Raw genomic sequence first — 22,585 nt, forward strand, 5'->3', positions numbered from 1 at the left:
GTGGATGCTGGAAATCTAAAATATAAACAGAAAATGCTAGAAATACTTGGGTCAGGCAGCATCTATGGAAAGAGAAACAGAATTAATATTTCAGATTGATGACTTCAGTGTTCTTCTCCCATCTCATGCAGAAGGTAATTTTTTCCTTATCTGAGAAATGTTCTTGAGAGAAAGCCTACAATATGGAGTTCACACATCAGTTAACATCATTTTTATTGAAACCTATTGGGTTGGATTTTTGGCTTTGTCGATTTCACGGCGAAAACGAAGGTAGTGCGGGAAATTTACCACCCAATTAACGTGGCGATTAATTGCTTAACTTTCGTCATTTGGGCTCTGTGCCAGGGGCACAGCACAAAGAGAGGCATTGATTTATTTTCACGGCCCAAAAAACGGGATCCTCGCCAACTTTAGTGCGGGGCCCGGAGCACTCCAAGAGGGGCATTGGGGGGGGGGGGGGGCCCTTACCTCACCTCACCTCACCTCACCTCACCTCACCTCACCTCACAAATCACTGCAAAAAGATTTTAAAAATAAAAGCTTTAATTTAACTCTTGCTGTTTTTCCAACTCACCGCCGCTGGCAAGGCTGCACCGCTGTGTTTTCCCTGGCGATCATCGCGGCATACGGGTCGGGTGAGACTTGAAACTCGCAGCGGTGTCGTAGTGCGAACTGTTGCACACCTGTCGCAGCTCTCCCCAAGCGCCGCCGTAAAAAACGGCCCGAGGATCACGACCGGGTGAAAAACGGCTGACTCCCCGTTTTTCGCCACAGAGGGTCAAAACGCAGTGAAAACCCAGTCGCGAACGACCCGAAATCCAGCCCAATAATTAAGTCCTTACCAACTGATTTAACCTTGGACCCACAGCTGCTGATTGATGCCAGCACCTGACTTGAAATTTTGAAGAGTCCATGGGTCCATCTCAGTGATGGACATCCATAACACCAGTCTCTGATTCCTCCTACTTTTGCATTTTTTTTGCCTCATGTGGCCAGGTGCAAACTAACCTCAAAGGACTATAATCAATTTAATTACCGAAAGGGACTAACTCCTGGGATGTCTAATCCCAGTTTTTCCCTGTTCAGAGGACCTTTGGATCTATTGAAGTAAAGCACTTTTCACGTCCAGGTCCATCCATCCATCCATCCTCCTTCTTTAAAACATGTTGGGCTTTCTCTGACCATACACAGCCTCTTCCACTATGGTCACTAACTGTCCTCGTCTTCGGGTAGATTTTTCTGATAAATGCTCCACCTTCAAACTAGTTTTCCTTCTAGTCAGGTGTAATGGATGGAAGATCTGCTTTTTGTGTCAGAAGAGACTTTTATATGTTTTGATATTCTATTAATATTTAGTGCATCGGCTTCGTGATCACTTTAAAATAAGGGCCACAAACTACAGAGAAGAAACCCCCAATTCCTCTTGCAAAGTAGTTAAGACTTCAAAACAATAACTCTCTCCCATATCAAGGTTCCTTTAACAATTTTTTCTTCAAGAGTTGACCAGCTGGGACCTATGGAACACATCATGATTATCATTTCATATATAAACTTCACATCATAGACATTGAACAAACTTAAGGTGTAACCTCAGATCTGAGTTTCAAATCATTTTATTATTTTGAAACACATATTAAGTGAAAAATAATTTCTGTTAACCGTAATTTCTCTCTTTGCTGTTATTTGACTTTCATTTCTACCAATTTTATCTCTTTATCAATCTGATTGAGTTTGTATCCTGAGATATGTGATCTGACAGTGTTATCCGGAAATACTAGGGGTCCGAAGGTCTAGCAAGAAGGAGGAACTGAAGGGAATCCTTATTAGTCAGGAAATTGTGTTCGGGAAATTGATGGGATTGAAGGCCGATAAATCCCCAAGGCCTGATAGGCTGCATCCAAGAGTACTTAAGGACGTGGCCCTAGAAATAGTGGGTGCATTGGTGATCATTTTCCAACATTCTATTGACTCTGGATCAGTTCCTACGGACTGGAGGGTACCTAATGTAACACCACTTTTTAAAAAAGGAGGGAGAGAGAAAACGGGGAATTATAGACCAGTTGATCATCATCATCATAGGCAGTCCCTCGGAATTGAAGAAGACTTGCCTCCACTCTTAGTATGAGTTCTTAGGTGGCTGTACAGTCCAATACAAGAACCACAGTCTCTGTCACAGGTCGGACAGATAGTCGTTGAGGGAAAGGGTGGGCAGGGAGCCTGGTTTGCAGCACGCTCCTTCCGCTGCCTGCGCTTGATTTCTGCATGCTCTCGGCGACAATACTCGAGGAGCTCACCGCCCTCCTGAATGCACTTCCTCCACTTAGGGCGGTCTATGGCCAAGGACTCTCAGGTGTCAGTGGGGAATGTCGCACTTTAGCAGGGAGGCTTTGAGGATGTCCTAGTAACGTTTCCTCTGCCCGCCTTTGGCTCGTTTGCCGTGCACGAGTTCCGAGTAGAGCGCTTGCTTTGGAAGTCTCGTGTCTGGCATGCAGACTATGTGGCCTGCCCAGCGGAGCTGATCAAGTGTGGTCAGTGCTTCAATGCTGGGGATGTTGGCCTGGACGAGGACACTAATGTTTGTGCATCTGTCCTCCCAGGGGATTTGCAGGATCTTGCAGAGACATCGCTGGTGATGTTTCTCCAGCGACTTGAGGTGTCTACTGTACATGGTCCACATCTCTGAGCCATACAGGAGAGCGGGTATTACTACTGCCTTGTAGACCATGAGCTTGGTGACAGTTTTGAGGGACTGATGTTCAAACACTCTTCCTTAGGCGGCCGACGGCTACACAGGTGTACTGGAGGCGGTGTTGGATCTCATCATTAATCCCTCAAAACTGTCACCAAGCTCATGGTCTACAAGGCCGTAATATAGACCAGTTAGCCTGACATCGGTAGTGGGGAAAATGTTGGAATCAATTATTAAAGATGAAATAGCAGTGCATTTGGAAAGTAGTGATAGGATCAGTCCAAGTCAGCATGGATTTATGAAAGGGAAATCATGCTTTAAAAATATAGAATTTTTTGAGGATGTAACTAGTAGAGTGGACAAGGGAGAGCAGTGGATGTGGTGTATTTGGATTTTCAAAAGGCTTTTGACAAGGTCCCACACAAGAGATTAGTGTGCAAAATTAAAGCACATGGTATTGGGGGTAATTATTGACGTGGATAGAGAACTGGTTGGCAGACAGGAAGCAGAGAATCGGAATAAATGGGTCCTTTTCAGAATGGTAGGCAGTGACTAGTGGGGTGCCGCAAGGTTCAGTGCTGGGACCCCAGCTATTTACAATATACATTAATGATTTAGATGAAGGAATTGAATGTAATATCGCCAAGTGTGCAGATGACAGTAAGCTGGGTGACGGTGTGAGCTGTGAGGAGGATGCTAAGAGGCTGCAGGGTGACTTGGACAGGTTACGTGAGTGGGCAAATGCATGGCAGGTGCAGTATAATGTGGATAAATGTGAGGTTATCCACTTTGGTGGCAAAACCAGGAAGGCAGAATATTATCTGGTGACAGATTAGGAAAAGGGGAGGTGCAAAGAGACGTGGGTGTCATGGTACATCTGTCATTGAAAGTTGGCAAGCAGGTACAGCAGGCGGTGAACAAGGCAAATGGCATGTTGGCCTTCATAGCTAGAGGATTTGAGTATAGGAGCAGGGAGGTCTTACTGCAGTTGTACAGGGCCTTGGTGAGGCCACACCTGGAATATTGTGTTCAGTTTTGGCCTCCTAATCTGAGGAAGGCCGTTCTTGCTATTGAGGGAGTGCAGCGAGGGTTCACCAGACTGATTCCTGGGATGGCAGGACTGACATATGAGGAGAGACTGGATCGACTGGGCTTGTATTCACTGGAGTTTAGAAGAATGAGAGGGGATCTTATCGAAACATATAAAACTCTGATGGGATTGGACAGTTTGGAGGCAGGAAGAATGTTCCCGATGCTGGGGAAGTCCAGAACCAGGGGTCACAGCCTAAGGATAAGGGGTAAGCCATTTAGGACTGAGATGAGGAGAAACTTCTTCAATCAGAGAGTTGTTAACCTGTGGAATTCTCTACCACAGAAAGTTGTTGAGGCCAGTTCGTTAGATATATTCAAGAGGGAGTTAGATATGGCCCTTACGGTTAAAGGGATCAAGAGGTATGGAGAGAAAGCAGGAAAGCGGTACTGAGGTTGAATGATCAGCCATGATCTTATTTGAATGGTGATGCAGGCTCAAAGGGCCGGATGGCCTACTCCTGCACCTAATTTCTATGTTTCTATCAGAGACCAGGAGAATACAAGGCGTTTCCTAATATTTCCAGTTAGCTTAGCAGCATGAGGGTTTCTTGTTCACTCCAGGCGCAAAGTTACTCCATATGTCAGCTATGGAGCTTTTGGACACTGGCTTCAGGACAACGGTGGTTGGCAGACAGGAAACAAAGAATAGGAATAAATGGGTACTTTTCAAAATGGCAGGCAGTGACTTGTGGGGTACCGCAAGGTTCTGTGCTGGGGCCCCAGCTGTTTACATTGTACATTAATGATTTAGATGAGGGGATTAAATGTAGTATCTCCAAATTTGTGGATGACACTAAGTTGGGTGGCAGTGTGAGCTGCGAGGAGGATGCTATGAGGCTGCAGAGTGACTTGGATAGGTTAGGTGAGTGGGCAAATGCATGGCAGATGAAGTATAATGTAGATAAATGTGAGGTTATCCACTTTGGTGGTAAAAACAGAGAGACAGACTATTATCTGAATGGTGACAGATTAGGAAAAGGGGAGGTGCAACAAGATCTGGGTGTCATGGTACATCAGTCATTGAAGGTTGGCATGCAGGTACAGCAGGCGGTTAAGAAAGCAAATGGCATGTTGGCCTTCATAGTGAGGGGATTTGAGTACATGGGCAGGGAGGTGTTACTACAGTTGTACAGGGCCTTGGTGAGGCCACACCTGGAGTATTGTGTACAGTTTTGGTGGTCTAACTTGAGGAAGGACATTCTTGCTATTGAGGGAGTGCAGCGAAGGTTCACCAGACTGATTCCCGGGATGGTGGGCCTGACATATCAAGGAAGACTGAATCAACTGGGCTTGTATTCACTGGAGTTCAGAAGAATGAGAGGGGATCTCATAGAAACGTTTAAAATTCTGACAGGTTTAGACAGGTTAGATGCAGGAAGAATGTTCCCAATGTTGGGGAAGTCCAGAACCAGGGGTCACAGTCTAAGGATAAGGGGTAAGCCATTTAGGACCGAGATGAGGGGAAACATCTTCACCCAGAGAGTGGTGAACCTGTGGAATTCTCTACCACAGAAAGTTGTTGAGGCCAATTCACTAAATATATTCAAAAAGGAGTTAGATGTAGTCCTTACTACTAGGGGGTTCAAGGTGTATGGCGAGAAAGCTGGAATGGGGTACTGAAGTTGCATGTTCAGCCATGAACTCATTGAATGGCGGTGCAGGCTGGAATGGCCTACTCCTGCACCTATTTTCTATGTTTCTACTATCCTCTATAGATTTACATGGATTTGAATTTTGGGATAGCTATCTGACGCATGAAAGCTTCCTTTTTCGGGGGAGAAAACCTATGCAGGGAACTGATTATTGTAATAGTTTTAACGTTTATCTTGTCTTAGGAAATCACCGGTACTAAAATTTTATCTCCCACCATACCTTTCTTCCCTTGAAAGAAGGATTTGCGCAGGCTGCTAACTTATGTAGATGAACTGAACAGCCTTCATCAAACCATTTTCTTTTCCTTTTGGATACATTGGGTATAAACTCAAATGGATTAAGTAATGAACTATATCTTCTTAAGAGCTTTTTAATTGTGTTTGGATCAATGTGTAAAATACTTCTCTAATTACTATTTGAAAGACAGAAACCTAGAGCAGTTAACAAGCTTTTACTGAGCATTATTATCTTGACACCAAGATGAGATAGGAACTGTGAGGTCATCCACTTTGGATCAAAGAAAGACAAATCAGAATATTTTCTAAATGGTGAGAAGCTAGGAACTGTGGAGGGACAAAGAAATTTGGGTGACCATGTACACAAATCACTCAAGGCTAGTGGACAGGTACATAAAGTAATCAAAAAGGCCTTCATCTCAAAGGGGTTGAAATGCATTGGGAGGAAGTTATGCTTCAGTTGTATAGAGCCTTGTTCAGACCCATCTGGAGTACTGTGTTCAGTTCTGATCACAACACCTCAGGAAAGATGTATTGGCTTTGGAAGTGGTGCAGCGCAGATTAACCAGCATGATACCGAGGGGGTTAAATTGAGGAGAGGTTGCCTAAACTTAGCTTGTATTCCCTTGAGTATAGAAAAGTTATTTAATTGAGATGTATAAAATAATAAAAGGATTCGATAGCATGGATAAAGAGAAACTATTTCCCATGGTGGGGGTATTCAGAGCAAGGGAGCATTTTCTTAGAATTAGAGCCAGGTCATTTAGCAGGGAAATTAGGATGCATTTTTTCACACAAAGGATAGTAGAAATCTCGAACTCTCCCCCAATAGGCTGTGGCTGCTGGGTTAATTGAATATTCCAAGACTGAGGTTGATAGATTTTTGTTAGGTAAGGGAATGAAGGGATATGGATCAAAGGCGGGTAAATGCCGCCTTCGAGGTACAGATATCCCATGACCGAATTGAATGTCCGAAGAGATTCAAGGGGCTGAATGGCCAACTCCTGTTCCTATGTTCCTAACAACATCAAGAATGATAATTACTTATTGTGGGTGGAGCCTCCCACATCTTTTCAAGCTCTGCATAGAAAGCTTTCATCCAGCGTACCCATTGTTCTCTTTCTGATCTATTGTGACTTGGAGCCATGTTTTACTATAAATGGTTTTGTATTCATTTCCAAACTATTGTACTATTTGTGTACTCATCAGCTCTGTAGCTATTGCTGCTACTTTTACTGGTCAAAAAGAAAAGGAAAGACTTGCATTTATATAGCATCTTTCACAACCACTAGACATCTCAAAACGCTTTACAGCCAATGTTGTACTTTTGGAGTGTATTCACTGTAGTAATGTAGGAAATGCGGCAGCCAATTTGCGCACTGCAAGCTCCCACAAACAGCAATGTGATAATGACCAGATAATCTGTTTTTGTTACGTTGATTGAGTGATAAATATTGGTCAGGACACTGGGGATAACTCCCCTGCTCCTCTTTGAAATAGTGCCATGAAATCTTTTGCGTCCACCTGAGAGAGCAGACGGGGCTTAGGTTTACCATCTCATCCAAAAAACGGCACCTCTGACAGTGCAGCACTCCCTCAGCACTGCACTGGAGTGTCAAAAGAAACTGTGTAGGCCTGCCTGAGATCATGGTGATGGTAGAGCAAAGCAGGTGAAAGTTGACATCTAGGGTATGGCTTTTCTACTGTGTAATGATGGTACTTCCTAACTATGGGCCCAAGTTTCCACATGATTTGCGCCTGATTTTTAGGAGCAACTGGTGGAGAACGGACTATCTTAGAAATCGCAATTCTCCACATTTTTTTTTCTGCAGTTCTAGTCAGTTAGAACAGTTTCACTTTGGAACAGAATTTTTTCTTCAAAAGGGGGCGTGTCTGGCCACTGACACCTGATTTCAAAGTTTCCACAGTGAAAACGTACTCCAAACTAACTTAGAATGGAGCAAGTGAAGATTTTTGTAGAACTGAAAAAACCTTGTCTACACATTAAAAAATCAGGCGCAGGTTACAAATTAGGCGTCCAGAACGAGGTGGGGAAGGCGGGGGGGGAAGGGAAGTCATTAAATTCTATAATAAATCCTTATTTATACTTATACAAATATTATACAAATAAATCCAACCTGAATAAAAATTTATAAGCAAAGAAAAGATTAAATAAACCATTTTCCTACCTGTGTGAAAGTGCTTCAGCCAGGGGGAATGCTGCAGGAAGCCTCAAGTTGAGGCAGCCGTTCGTTCCCGACGGCAGGGGGGTGGAGGAAGCCGTTCCCGACGGCGGGCGGGCGGGGGAGGGAGGGAGTGCGGGACCGACCGACCGACCGACCGAACGCAGCGGGGGGGGCGGGGGAGGAAGCCGTTCCAGACGGCGGGCGGGGGGGGAAGGAGACAGTGAGAAGGCTGCAGGAAGCCTCAAAAGTTGAGCAGCCATTCCCGGCGGCAGGGGGGGGAGGCCGTCGGGAAATGGCTGCCTCAACTTTCTGAGGCTTCCTGCACCTTCTCACTGCTGCAAGAAGCCTCAGTGCTGATCATGGAAGGGCAATGTGCTTTTATTAAAAAATGTTCAAAAATTAAACAGCTACAAAGAACTACAAAAATGGCCGAGTGCCGATGTTTACTTCACACTGCGCGTGCGCGAACACTCCAACGCGCACGCGCAGAGTTGCCGGCAGGAAAAAAACTAATTTAAATGGTACCCGCCCCCTCCCACTTACAAAATCGGCGCGAGTGGTAGGCTCCGCCCCCATGGGCTCCGCGCCAAGCAGACATGGAGCTGCAGGGCACTCCAGAATCGCGCGGTTTTTTTTCGGCGCGAAAAACGGGCACCCAGCTCGGAGGGGCGCCCGTTTTTTATTGTGTGGAAACTTGGGCCCTATATGTAGAGCTTCTATTCAGTTAGAAATACTTCAAAAATGAAAATGCAAATTTCATATTTAGACTTGACATTTTAATTTCTGTTTCATAGAATTATGTTTTCAGTATCTCATAAAGGCATCCTATAGATTTAATTGCACTTGATTTGAGGTTGCAACCTTGAAAGAATTGAGTTTAACATCTTTTCCATCACAACCTCTAGAAAGGAAGAATCATCAGCATCTTCATCTAATCATTTGAGTGTAAATTAGATTTGTCTCGCTTCGAGTACAATAAGGTGGTTTTACAGATGGGTGCTGGCATGTTGCATTGATCAAAGTACTGTACTACAAATGTCTCTTATTGTGCCATACTGAAGCAGAGATTGCACCTTTTTATTAATAAGAATGGTGAGCAGCTTACTGTAGTGCTAGCTGAAATGAGTGAACTCTAATGATATCGATGAATATCGATGCTTTTTCCACACTTCATATTTCTAACATGATGCAAAATGCACTCGAAGCACAGAAATGTGTTTTTTAACCCCAAAAATTGATTTTACTTCTGAAGAATCTTCCCCATCACTGCAGCAATTTAAAAATCAGAACAGTTTACTTTTTATCCTAGCTACGCTGTATATCTTTTCTTAGACTGTAGAAATGATTATTACTTTATACAAAGATTGTAGCAAGATAGTGTTCTCATTTATGCCAGAAGCCAGGGTTGGTAGTACTTGACTTGGAGCTCAGCCCTTGGTCATTTTTGTCCTGTGTGTCCTGCATTGCTCAATAAATAAAGCATATATTGATTGATATGTGTTGCATGTATTGGTCTTCCTGACAGCCAGAATAATAGTAATCTGTTACTATTGATGCCTGTCTAGCTCTGATATTTTTTGCAGCTTCTCGTATCAGGTCTCAGGTCAGTGATAATTTGACGGTTATTTAAATGTTTTGATTGCTTTGTCCTGAAGAAAACACTTTTCAAGAGCTTGTTCTCCCATGTGAGCAATTTATTGGCTTGATCATATATTACAACTGTAATTGGATCACTAGGATCAAGAGAAATAGCACCAGAAGTAAAAAACAAATAGTCTTTTGGAACAAAAACTTGCACAAACTTTATTGTTTCTTCCTATGTTGATATGTTTGCAGACTAGATTATTTTGTGTTTATTCAAAAGTTTGAATTGAAGTCCAGTGATGTGAATCACTAGAGAATATTCTGAATTACAGGAACAGCTGGAAGCATAGTTTCTGTGCCTACATTAGAATATTCATGAGACAACCCCACAAATGCTGAAAATGTGAAATAAAAACAAAATGCTGAAATTGCGCAATATGCCAATCAACTTCTGAAAGAGAAAGATAGGTTAATGTTCCAAGTAGAACCCTTCAGAATATTCATTATCATAGAATAGTACAGCACAGAAGGAAGCCATTCGGCCCATCGAGTCTGCACCAGCTTTTTCGAAGAGCAATCCAATTAGTCCCCAGCTCTTTCCGCAGATCCTTGCAATTTTTTGTCCCAATATTTATACAATTCCCTTTTGAAAACTACTATTGAATCCTAACCACTTGTTGCGTAAAAAAAGTTTTTCCTCATGTCACCTCTGATTCTTTTGCCATACACCTGAAATCTGTGCCTTCTGGTTATTGACCCTTCAGCCATTGGAACTAGTTTCTCTTTATTTACTCTACTTAAACCCTTCATGATTTAAGACACCTCTATCAAATTTCCTCTTGACCTTCTCTGCTCTTAGAACAACCCCAGCTTCTCCAGTCTATCCGCATACCTGTAATCCCTCACTCTGGGAACCATTCTAGTAAATCCCTTCTGTACCCTCTCCAAAGCCTTCACGTCCTTCCTAAATTGTGGTGCCTAGAATTGGACACTCTACTCCAGCTGGGGCCAAACTAGTGTTTTATATAGGTTTAGCAAAGCTTCCTGACTTTTGTAGTCTATGCCTCTATATTTATAAAGCCCAGGATCCCATATGATTTATTAACTCAAAAGCAAAATACTGCGGATGCTGGAATCTGAAATGAAATCAGGAAATGCTGGAAATACTCAGCAGGTTAGGCAGTACCAGGGGTCACAGTCTAAGAATAAGGGGTAAGCCATCTAGGAACGAGATGAGAAGAAACTTTCACCCAGAGAATTGTGAATCTGTGGAATTCTCTACCACAGAAAGTTGTTGAGTCCAGTTCATTGGATATATTCAAAAGAAAGTTAGATGTGGCCCTTACGGCTGAAGGGATCAGGGGGTATGGAGAGAAGGCAGGAGTGGGGTACTGAAGTTGCATGATCAGCTATGATTATATTGAATAGTGGTGCAGGCTCGAAGGGCCGAATGATCTACTCCTGCACCTATTTTCTATGTTTACCTGTGGAGAGAGAAACAGTTAATGTTTCAGGTCGATGACCCTTCGTCAGAACTGGAAAAAGTTAGAGTTGTAAGTGTAGGGGCAGGGAAAGGATGGAGGGGAGGAAAGAACAAAAGGGAAGGTCTCTGATCAGAAGAGATTAAGAGACAAACGGTATGATGCTAATGGGACAAATTAAGAAACAGATGAGTCTAGATAGGGTGTAAATGGAGATGGCAGAATCATCCAAAGCAACTGTGGGAAAGAGAAGAAAACAGAGAAAAAGAAATAGGGGCAGAGGTTACGGTTTGAAATAGTTGAACTCTAGTCCAGAAGGCTGTAAAGTACCTAAACGGAAGATGTTTCCTCGAGCTTACATTGAGCTTCATTGGAACAGTGCAAGAGGCCGAGGACGAAGAGATCAGAATGGGTATGATAGAGGAGACCACATCGTGAGCAGCGAATACAGTATACTAAATTGAAAGAACGACAAGTAAATTGCTGTTTCACCTGGAAGGGAATGTTTGGGGCCCTGGACAGTGGGAAGGGAGGAGGTAAAAAGGCCTTCCACCCTATTATAGACCTTCCCTTTTGTTCTTTCCACCCCTCCACCCATTCCCTGCCCCTACCCTTGCTTAAAAACCTCTTGCATCTTTAACTTTTTCCAATTCTGACAAAGGGTCATCGACCTAAAATGTTAACTCTGTTTCTCTCTCCACAGATCCTCCCTGACCTGCTGAGTACTTCCAGCATTTTCTGTTTTGATTTATTAACTGTATTGTTAACCTCTCCTGCCACCTTCAAAGATTTGTGCACAAACACCCCCACGTCTTTCTGTTCTTGAACCCCTTTAAAATTGTACCATTTAGCTTGTGTTGTGTCTCATTCTTTCTGCGTTGAACTTCATCTGCCACATGTCCACCCATTTCATCAGCCTATCTATGTCGCCTTGAAGCCTATTCCTATCTTCCTCACTGTTTACTACACTTCCAAGTTTCGTATCGTCTGCAAATTTTGAAATTGTGCCCTGTACCCCTAAGGTCATTAATGTATATCAAAAACACCAGTGCTGTACCCTGGACAACTCCACTGCATACCTCCCTGCTGAAGAGCTCCTCCCAAAGTCACAATGCGGATTCCATCCACTACAGGGTACAACGGACATGATCTTCACCGCGCAACAACTACAAGAGAAATGCAGGGAACAGTGGCAACCTTTGTACCTGGCCGCCTTTGACCTCACAAAGGCCTTTGACACTGTCAACCATGAGGGACTATGGAGTGTCCTCCTCCATTTTGACTGCCCCCAAAACTTTGTCACCATTCTCTGCCTGCTCCAAGACGACATGCAAGCCGTGGCCCTGACCAAGGGATCCACCAAAGACCCAATCAATGTCTGGACTGAGGTCAAGCAGGGCTGCGTTGTCGTGCCAAAGCTCTTCTCGATCTTCCTCACTGCAATGCTCCATCTCACTCTCAACAAGCTCCCTGCTGGAGTGGAACTAAATTATAGAACCAGTGAGAACCTGTTCAACCTTCGTCGCCTCCAGGCTAGATCCAAGGTCGTCCCATCCTCTGTCATCGAACTACAGTACGCGGACGACGCTTACGTCTGCGCACATTCAGAGGCCAAACTCCAAGCCATCATCACCGAGGCATATGAAACCATAGTCCTTACACTAAACATCCGTAAGACAAAGGTCCACCACCAACCTGATCCCGCCATACCGCTGCCCCCCGGTCATCAAAATCCACGGCGTGGCTTTGGACAACGTGGACCATTTTTCATTTCTCGGGAGCCTACTATCAGCAAGGGCAGACATAGATGATGAGGTGCAACACCACCTCCAATGTGCCAGCGCAGCCTTTGGTCGACTGAGGAAGAGAGTGTTTGAAGACCAGGACCTCAAATCTGGCACCAAGCTTCTGGTCTGCAGGGCAGTAGTGATACCCGCCCTCCTATATGGCTCGGAGACGTGGCCCATTTATCGTAGACACCTCGATGCGCTGGAGAAGTACCACCAGCACTGCCTCCGCAAGATCCTGCAAATCCACTGGGAGGATAGAGGCACCAATGTCAGTGTTCTTGATCAGGCCAACATCCCCAGCATCGAAGCACTAACCACTCGACCAGCTCTGTTGGGCGGGCCACATCGTCCGCATGCCCGATACGAGACTCCCAAAGCAAACACTCTACTCTGAACTCCTACACGGCAAGCGAGCCCCAGGTGGGCAGAGGAAATGTTTCAAGGACACCCTCAAAGCCTCCTTGATAAAGTGCAACATCCCCGCAGGCACCTGGGAATCCCTGGCCCAAGACCACCCTAAGTGGCGGAAGAGCATGCGGGAGGGCGCTGAGCACCTCGAGTCTCGTCGCCGAGAGCATGCAGAAACCAAGTGCAAACAGCGGAAGGAGCGGGCGGCAAACCAGACTCCCCACTCACCCTTTCCTTCAACAACTGTCCCACTTGTGACAGAGACTGTAATGCCCATAATGGACTGTGCAGTCACCTGAGAACTTACTTTTAGAGTGGAAGCAAGTCTTCCTCGAATTCGAGGGACTGCCTATGATGATGATGATACCTCCCCTCCAATCCGAAAAACAGCCATTCACCACAACTCTGTTTTCTATCCCTAAGCCAATTTTGTATCTACGCTGCTACTGCCCCTTTTATCCCATGGGCTTCAATTTTACTAACAAATCTATTGGGTGATACTTTATCAAATGTCTTTTGAAGTCCATATCCACACCATCCACTGCACTGCCCTCATCCACCCTCTGTTACCTCATTGAAAAACTCAATCAAGTTAAACAAACATGATTTGCCCTTAACAAATCCGTGCTGGCTCTCATTTATTAGTCCATACGTGTCCAAGCAAAGTTGGCCTGCTTCTACACTTGGAAAATATAGAAGCAGATACTGCCCCCCTCCCCCCGGCCCGGCTGCTTGTGATTATTTAATAACTACGGGTCAATTTTAATTGTTGAAGTCAATGTAAAGGAAAATGGTGCGGTGTGTAAAATGAGTGGCTGACCCACTGCTGCCCATTTCTTGACCAGTGAGAACAGTTTAAAATCAACCACCTAGCTTTTAATTTTGTAGATTTTTATTTTAAAATTGAGAATTTTACATACCACAGTGGTTCATGAAACAAGCTCTTAGCTTTAATTGTAAGTCTACTTGAGGGGAGGTTGTATTATTTTACACAAGAGAAACTTTAGTTCAATTAGTGACACAAAACTACTTTAGTGTGATCCAATGTATATCATTAATAGAAAAATTGTGAAATGAAATATCCTGAAATATTGTGTGCCAGTGAAGAATGGAATATTGTTCATTGACTCAGTCAATATAGTATTACTGTAGTTTAGTGAAGGTTCAGTCACCCCCACCCTTTTCAGCATCATTGACATTTTTCCTAATCACTTGCCATTTATTGAAGAGAAATGGTAACTGGGTCTCTCACTCTCTTCTTCCTTTGATTTTGCATCTCTTTGTTTTTAATGTGTAGGCTATTACATTTTAATAACTTTTAGTTGCCAAGCCACATTTGTTACCATCCATCTGTTCATACTGATTGAAAAAGCAATATTGTCAAACACACCCCCATACAAGTGGCACAGTGCACAGAGGGTATGTGAAGTGGGATTTTCACAAAAAAAACACGGCTCCTGGTTTCTTGTGATAAAGTGTCAATGATGGAAGGTTTGGCATATGGTTCAATGTGATAGGGAGCTTGGGTCAGTGCCTTCCTCAGCTTTAACTCATCTCGATTCAGACAATGAAACCTAGCTGCTTAGCATTGTTTCACTGAACTAGAATCAAGTGACACAAATGGTCTATTTAACTCTGTGTGGGAATAGAGTTCTGCGAGTATTCACAATTGTAACATTATAGTTTCACAAACTACACAGCAGTTTGAGGAGACTTCATGACTAACTTTATCAATTGTAGCTTCATACTGATCATCTGTAGAAGTGCACTTTGAATGACAAAAGTAAAATGGAATTAGAGCCATGTTGTGATTTTTGTTTTATTTTGCAGATTTATTTTTACTAAATTTTTTTAAAATCCAGGTTGAGCAGTTGTTACATTCAATTTTGTTTTGATTAATATGTAGTGTTGTACAGTATTGTGAATCCTTTTATTTCAACCGTTCTATGTTTTTAAAATTACTTTTCCAAAGATTCAGGCACACTTATTTAATGCAGTTTCTAGTGCCTTATTTTTTTTTTAAATACTGACATTTCTTTGACTACTGCAACTTCTTTCTTTTAATACATACATTATGCTCTTTGAATCCATTTTATAGATGCTGTGTAATCATGGTCTTTCAATTTTGAACTTTGTTTCCACACCAATTACATTAGCAAAAGTCATACTCTTATTTCCTGATCGGTCAGAAAAAATATATTTTTTTTAACCAGGAATTTGCTGCAGATTTTTTTGTTTTGGGTATTCTAGCCTGAGGAGAATTACTCTACTGATGTGAGTGGTATGTATGTCAGCAAACAGCTGGTACTGTGGAAATGGGGTCTAGAACCTTCCCAGCCGAGCACTCTGGAGTGGGGGCGAAGAGGGTTTTTCTCAAAAAATACAGATGAGATCATGGGCTTTGTTGAAGGATTAAACCCCTGTTATCTTTTGGTTTATTTTTGTTTTGGAAGAGGGAACCAGGGAATTTTAACTGATTTGCACTTTCTCCATCAACTGTGGTGAAGGTGCATTTGTAATAGGGAACATTCCCTTTGTGCAATCCCCTTCTCAAAAGAAAATAATCCACCACTATCCCTTGTGGACAAGCGAAAAAAGTAATGAAAGATCCTGGCATTACCAGCCAATTTAAATACTGTAACTTTTAACTGGAAGTGACGCTATGCTGTCCAACTCATTATTTTGGATTGGAGGTTTACTCTGCTAAACATAATCTTTACATAGAAAGTAGCTCCAAGAAATGATTGTTGAAATCCAGTTATGTGACTAGCCAGGGGTACATTGACTCTGTGGCAATATGATGATTTCAAGTTTACCAGTCTACTGCTGCTTGTTATGACACATTATGGTGAGGATATATAAATATGAATGGCCATCCTGAACATAAGAAATAGGGACAGGAGTAGGCCATACGGCCCCTCGAGCCTGCTCCGCCATTCAATAAGATCATGGCTGATCTGATCATGGACTCGGCTCCACTTCCCTGCCCGCTCCCGATAACCCCTTTTCGCCTTATTGTTTAAGAAACTGTTTATTTCTAAAATTTATTCAATGTCCTAGCTTCCACAGCTCCCTGAGGCAGCGAATTCCACAGATTTACAACCCTCTGAGAGAAGAAATTTCTCCTCATCTCTGTTTTAAATGGACGGCCCCTTATTCTAAGATCATGCCCTCTAGTTCTAGTCTCCCCCATCAGTGGAAACATCCTCTCTACATCCACCTTGTCGAGCCCCCTCATAATCTTACACATTTCGATAAGATCATATCTCATTCTTCTGAATTCCACTGAGTAGAGGCCCAACCTACTCAACCTTTCCTCATAAGTCAACACCTTCATCTCCGGAATCAACTTAGTGAACCTTCTCTGAATTGCCTCCAAAGCAAGTATATCCTTTCATAAATATGGAAACCAAAACTGCATGCAGTATTCCAGGTGTGGCCTCACCAATACCCTGTATAACTATAGCAAGACTTCCCTGCTTTTATACTCCATCCCCTTTGCAATAAAAGCCAAGATTCCATTGGTCGTCCTGATCAATTGCTGTACCTGCATACTATCCTTTTGTGTTTCATGCACAAGTACCCCCAGGTCCTACTGTACTGCAGCACTTTGCAATTTTTCTCCATTTAAATAATAACTTGCTCTTTGATTTTTTTTCTGCCAAAGTGCACTTTCCTCACACTTTCCAACATTATACTCCATCTGCCAAATTTTTGCCCACTCACTTAGCCTGTTGCAGATTTTTTGTCTTCCTCACACATTGCTTTTCCTCCCATCGTTGTATCGTCAGAGCAAACATAGCTATGTTACACTCAGCCTCTTCTTCCAAGTCGTTAATATAGATTGTAAATAGTTGGGGTCCCAGCACTGATTCCTGCGGCACCCCACTAGTTACTGGTTGCCAACCAGAGAATGAACCATTTATCCCGACTCTCTGTTTTCTGTTAGTTAGCCAATCCTCTATCCATGCTAATATATTACCCCCAACACCATTAATTTTTATCTTGTGCTGTAACCTTTTAACCTCAAACTTTACAGAAAGGGAAAAGCATTAATTTAGAAGATTGACAGAACAAGAAGACTGCTTGCATTAATTATCACTTCCAAGTGATTTTCATGTGACTGGGAAGTTATTTATCCAAAATATGGCCCAATATTAATTTCAAATTGACCACAGATCAGAGAAATATTCGCAAGGTAATGTGCTATATAGGTAGCTGCTCTACTGTTGTATATAGTATGATATTTTGCCTCAAGAATCTGCCCTAGGCTAAGAATCCTGTATGAACAACTTGCAAAGAAAGCACTTTAGGGATGTAACATGTTTTTTCCTACTTGGTGATTGGGAGTATAATGATTTCAGCTAATGTTTTCAGTCCCTGCCACAAACTCCGTTCCTTAGACACTGACTCCATCGCTCTCCCCAACTCCTGTCTGAGGCTGGACCAGACTGCAACCTTGGTGTCATATTTTACCCTTAAGTAAGCTTTCGACCACACATAGCCGCAGCATAACTAAGACCGCCTATTTCCGTCTCCGTAACATCACCCATCTCTGCCCTTGCCTCAGCTCATCCGCTGCTAAAGTCCTCATCCATGCCTTTGTTACCTCTAGACTTGACTATTCCAACGCACTCCTGGTTGGCCTCCCACATTCTACCCTACGTAACCTCGAGTCGATCCAAAACTCGGCTGCCCGTCTCTTAACTCGCACAAAGTCCCACTCACCTATCACCCCTGTGCTCACTGACCTACATTGGCTTTCGGTTAAGCAACGCCTTGATTTCAAAATTCTCATCCTTGTTTTCAAATCCCTCCATGACTTCGCCCCTCCCTATTTCTCTATTCTCCTCCAGCCCCACAACCCCCCCCCCCCCCCCCGAGATGTCTGCACTCCTCTAATTCTGCCCTCCTGAGCATCCCTGATTATAATTGCTCAACCATTGGTGGCTGTGCCTTTTGTTACCTAGGCCCCAAGCTCTGGAACACCTGCCTAAACCTCTCCACCTCTCTTTCCTCCTTCAAGACGCTCCTTAAAATATACCTCTTTCACCAAGCTTTTGGTCATCTGCGCTAATTTCTACTTATACGGCTCAGTGTCAAATTTTTATCGCATAATACTCCTGTGAAGTGCCCTGGGACGTTTCATTATGTTAAAAGCGCTATCTAAATACAAGTTATTGTTGGTGTAATGAGTAGTTTCATATTAATCAATCATAATTTTCACAGCGTATATTACGTCTGGAAGCCAAGATCTCAATCAACAGAAACCGTACATGTTTTGCATGAGATTTTGTAAATATGGTTTTTAAGAAATCACTAACATTTTCATGAAGAAATATTAGCCCTCATCCTCCAAGCACTGAACCCTGTTGAATCATTGACTTGATGTTTTGCTCTGCTTTGACAAAAATTGTTCATAGTGGTTTTAAATATATCCATAAGCCTGAATGCCTCAATTATGGGACTTAACAGTTTGCACTTACATTTTTATCATGTGATTGGAGAAATATACTCTTTATACTAGGAACTTTATTCTGAGTGTCATAAAACAGTTTTGTTTTACATCTTTCATAAATCGTTTAGTGTTAATAATTTACTATTTGTCTTTATACTTTACAACTTGTTTAGAAATTAGTCCGATGAGCAGAGTAGCTGAACAGTTATTTACCAGATGCGATGGAAATTGTGTTTGCAAAAGGGGTAGAAGAGAGGCATCAGAGGATGAGTGGTGAATATTTATCTTCCATTTTTCTTCTTAATTTGACATTAGCTGTAAACTATAAGTAATGTTTACTTGGACAGTGCTTTATGCAGTGTTAAACAGTGGTTAGAGCATGATGCAATTTACTAAGACAAATTACTAGTTCAGTAATTGGCAGATTTAGAAGAGGTCATGCAAGGTCCACACCAAACTAACTCTCTACTATTAACAGCCTGTGATTGCAGTGCTTGAGCACCTGTCATAGATTTCTGGTCATCTGGCAGCCCAAGAACTGAGCTGAACAAGTACCAGGTGTTCTGCCTCGATTTTAATTGAGCCACATTATAAACCATATACATGTTGTATTATAACTGCATGGATTAGCACAGCTTTCCTTGTTTGCAGAATCACATCTTTCATTCTATTGCATATAGTAAATCTCAGGATTCAACAATTAAAATGTGTTGTGTGACAGTGCTAACGTGACACATGCACCATGTTAAGTTATGTTAAAGGATTAATGTTCAGATGTATTCAGAATCTGTGAAATACTGCATTGTCCAGCCTAAGCTGTTGACTCAATAATGAAAGAACACTGGTCTTATTTAATATAGGGTAGCCCAGCTTGATCTTGCATATTTTAAGTGGTTCAGATGAAAGAACTGGCAATAGTAATTAAGGTCTACATTTCACTACTTGCACGTTAATTTGTTTAGTAGGAGTGTGCTAGTAGAGATCAAATAAAATCACAATTTGTCAATGGTCGTTGTATTTAAAACTCCCCACCTGCATTTATTGCAATATAGTATTGTCATTTGGATATAGTTGACATATTGTGTGTAACAAATAATCTGATCATTGGTGCTATAGTTTTACGGCAACATAATAAACATTGTTTGAAAGGCTTAGAAATTGGGAGTATTATTTGTGTTGGCATCCTTTCGACAGAGAAATGTAATTCCTTAGCCAGAAAATCTTTGCATAGTCTACAATAAAAATAGTCTTGCAATAGCATAGTCCTAAAAATATTTGTATAAGTTAAAATTTAACATAACTTAGCAATTTTTTAATGACCTGCAGTTTCAGAAAGGGCTAAGTCAAAGATAATACTGCTTTTTATGATTTCATTCCAATTAAAAAATTAATCCTTTTAAAGGTCAATAACATCTGTCCATAACTTTCTTTGTTTGGAATGAATACATCACTTATTAGTTCGTTTTTCTTCTTAGTAAACATGACGGTTTACTGCCATTATAATTTTTTCCTGGATTAAAGTAAATTGTTCTCTAATTGCATTTAGCATTTGATTGCAGCAGCTGCCTACAGTTTTTTCTTCCATTTCATTGATGTTATTACCAGATGACAATTTGCAGAAAGGATCTGTTAACGTGTGCTGTTTAATCACATATTGTAACTCCGAAACCTATATCACTGAAACCTAATCTCACTTAGGAATATGGATTGTTCCACATAGGGATAAGGATAAATTTGCTCCTGGTTCATGGAACTGTTTACTTCCTGTTCAGGTAGACTTTAGAAGTGCTTGTTTTGATAATGGGTAGTTATCCTATGGACCTTCGTATCTTTTCTTCCCAGTAGTACCTCCTGTGTGAAAAGAATGATCAATTGGGAAGCTATGTGTACAAGCATTTACAGAGCTAAATTATAACTCCACTGGGAATTTTCAGGGACCCTAAGATACTGCAGTTCTAATGTGCTAACAAGCTCATTTTTATACCCTTACTTCAAACATCATTTTTTTAAGAGATGGCTCTGAGTAGAGTGCATCAAACCGAATGAAAAGCACAGTAGGTGGGAGCTCCAATGATCCCATTCTTTTCTCTGGAAAAACAGAAAATTTGTTTCTGGTAATGCAAGAGCCCCACATTCTCTATGCAAGAGACCCTGCTGTGAAAAGGGCACTATTAACCACAGTGTTCAGCAGAGCAGGTCTCCAGTCATCCTAGTTAACCCTTGCCACTGGGTAAAGGCCTAGCCCTGTCGAGCCCGTGTGGTGGCTGATGTGCAATGGTCACCACATGTTAAAAAAAATCCACACACAGGCATCTTCCACCCACCGAGTTCAGGATTGGAATATCGGGTTTTTCATTGAAACATCTATGAACTCATCCCTTTTGGTGTGGAAGCAAGTCATCCTCGTTCGAGGGACCACCTATGAGGATGATTAGCCGCAGTAATTCTGCAGCTGTGAAACTACAGAGAAAAATACATTTGAGCAAAGCTGTAAAAATGCAGAGCCACACAAGCAGTTTTGTTGCTTTTACTAGATATCTTCCATTGCTATATATTATCACTTGAAATATCACATATAGAAACAGTAGCAACTTGCACATTTCTAGGATTTAAATAGAATATACTTTATTGTAGTGAAGTTAGTATTGCCTTACCAATTAGCTTAATTTATCTATTGAGCCAAAGCATACATAATGCAGTGTGGTGAAAAATGGTAACATTAATGAAAGGAAAAGCAGGCAAGACGAATGAAATGAGAGGATAAAGTGATATAAGGATACAATGTTAAGTAAAAAGTGGAAGTTTGTAGAAATGTTAAAAGCAGATAAGGGATTAAAAGATTAACTCAAAAGGTCCAAGCTATTCTCGTGCTAATTTCTATTTAGTGTTCGAATGGCAATTACTCAGTCACCCACACATCAGCTAGTTGCGGAAAGGTCCAGGTATGATTGTACATTGTATTGAAGGTCGTAACAGCTCTGAAGCTAGCAAAAAAATTCCTGATGTGCAGTTTAACCATGACAAACCAAAATCAGAATCATGACAAACCAAAACAGGAAATCAATTTCCTTTCCTGGTTTTGTCTGATCTTTTCAAAATGTGTTGCATATATCTGCAAGCACCTGAAAATGCATGGCATTCTGATGTGAATAATATAAACATAATATTACTGCCCATGTGTGGGACCAGTTAAAGGGCCGTATTTTCGGCAGGTTTGCGACCTGATTTTCGCCGCGATTTGACCCTCTGCGGCGAAAACCCGGTCACAAAGCCCGGGCGGGATCCTTGGGTACCTGTTTGCAGCAGCACTTTCGAGGTGCGCCGACATGCAGCGACTCGGATTGCGTTTGTGCCCGAGTTTCAGCACTCTCCGGTACGCCGGGCTCAAAATAGCGACAGGTCAAATTGTCAGTGCAGCCCTACCAGCAGCGGTAAGTATAAAAACCTGCAAAAAAGGTAAGTTACATTTTTATTTTTTCATTTGTTTTTGCAGAGATTAGATAGTTAAGGGTCTTGTAAATGTTTTAGGAATGTTTTTTGGAATTTTTTTACCCCTCCCGGCCCCAGACTAAAATTGCCGAAACTCACGTTTTGCGCCGCGAATGCGTGTGCAACGCCTCCCTTACCGATGGGCCCCTGGCGCAGATGGAAAGGCCGAAAGTCTAAAAACGGTAGTGCAGCGAAAATGGTAAGTTTCACATATCACTACCATTTTCGTCAAAAAACCCCAAAAGCCGAAAATCCGGCCCAAAGTTTTCAGCACTGCAATTTTAATTTTAATATTAACAGTATATATTGAAAACTGCTTTCATCCTCACAGCTGGTACTAGAGCCAGTATGACCACGATACTAAATTTGTTTAGTTGTGATTATCTGGGATTACTCCCCAAAAATTATCCATTTCCGAAGTGTCTCAACTTTTACTTTTTAAATTGCACAAATAGATCAGTACGTGCAGAATTGGTTTGTTGGTTCATTCATGGCTCAGTTGGTTAATGCAGTGAACAA

At 42.2% G+C, this 22,585-nt stretch overlaps 1 protein-coding gene across 8 annotated transcripts in view; it reads left to right on the top strand.

The window, feature by feature from the left end:
- Window positions 1-22,585, top strand: part of ralgapa1 (Ral GTPase activating protein catalytic subunit alpha 1) — a 298,072-nt gene that overhangs the window by 239,544 nt on the left and 35,943 nt on the right. The gene's annotated exons all lie outside the window — the stretch shown is intronic.

This window comes from Pristiophorus japonicus, chromosome 4 (genome assembly GCF_044704955.1).
Source record: "Pristiophorus japonicus isolate sPriJap1 chromosome 4, sPriJap1.hap1, whole genome shotgun sequence".
Taxonomy (NCBI): Eukaryota; Metazoa; Chordata; class Chondrichthyes; family Pristiophoridae; genus Pristiophorus; species Pristiophorus japonicus.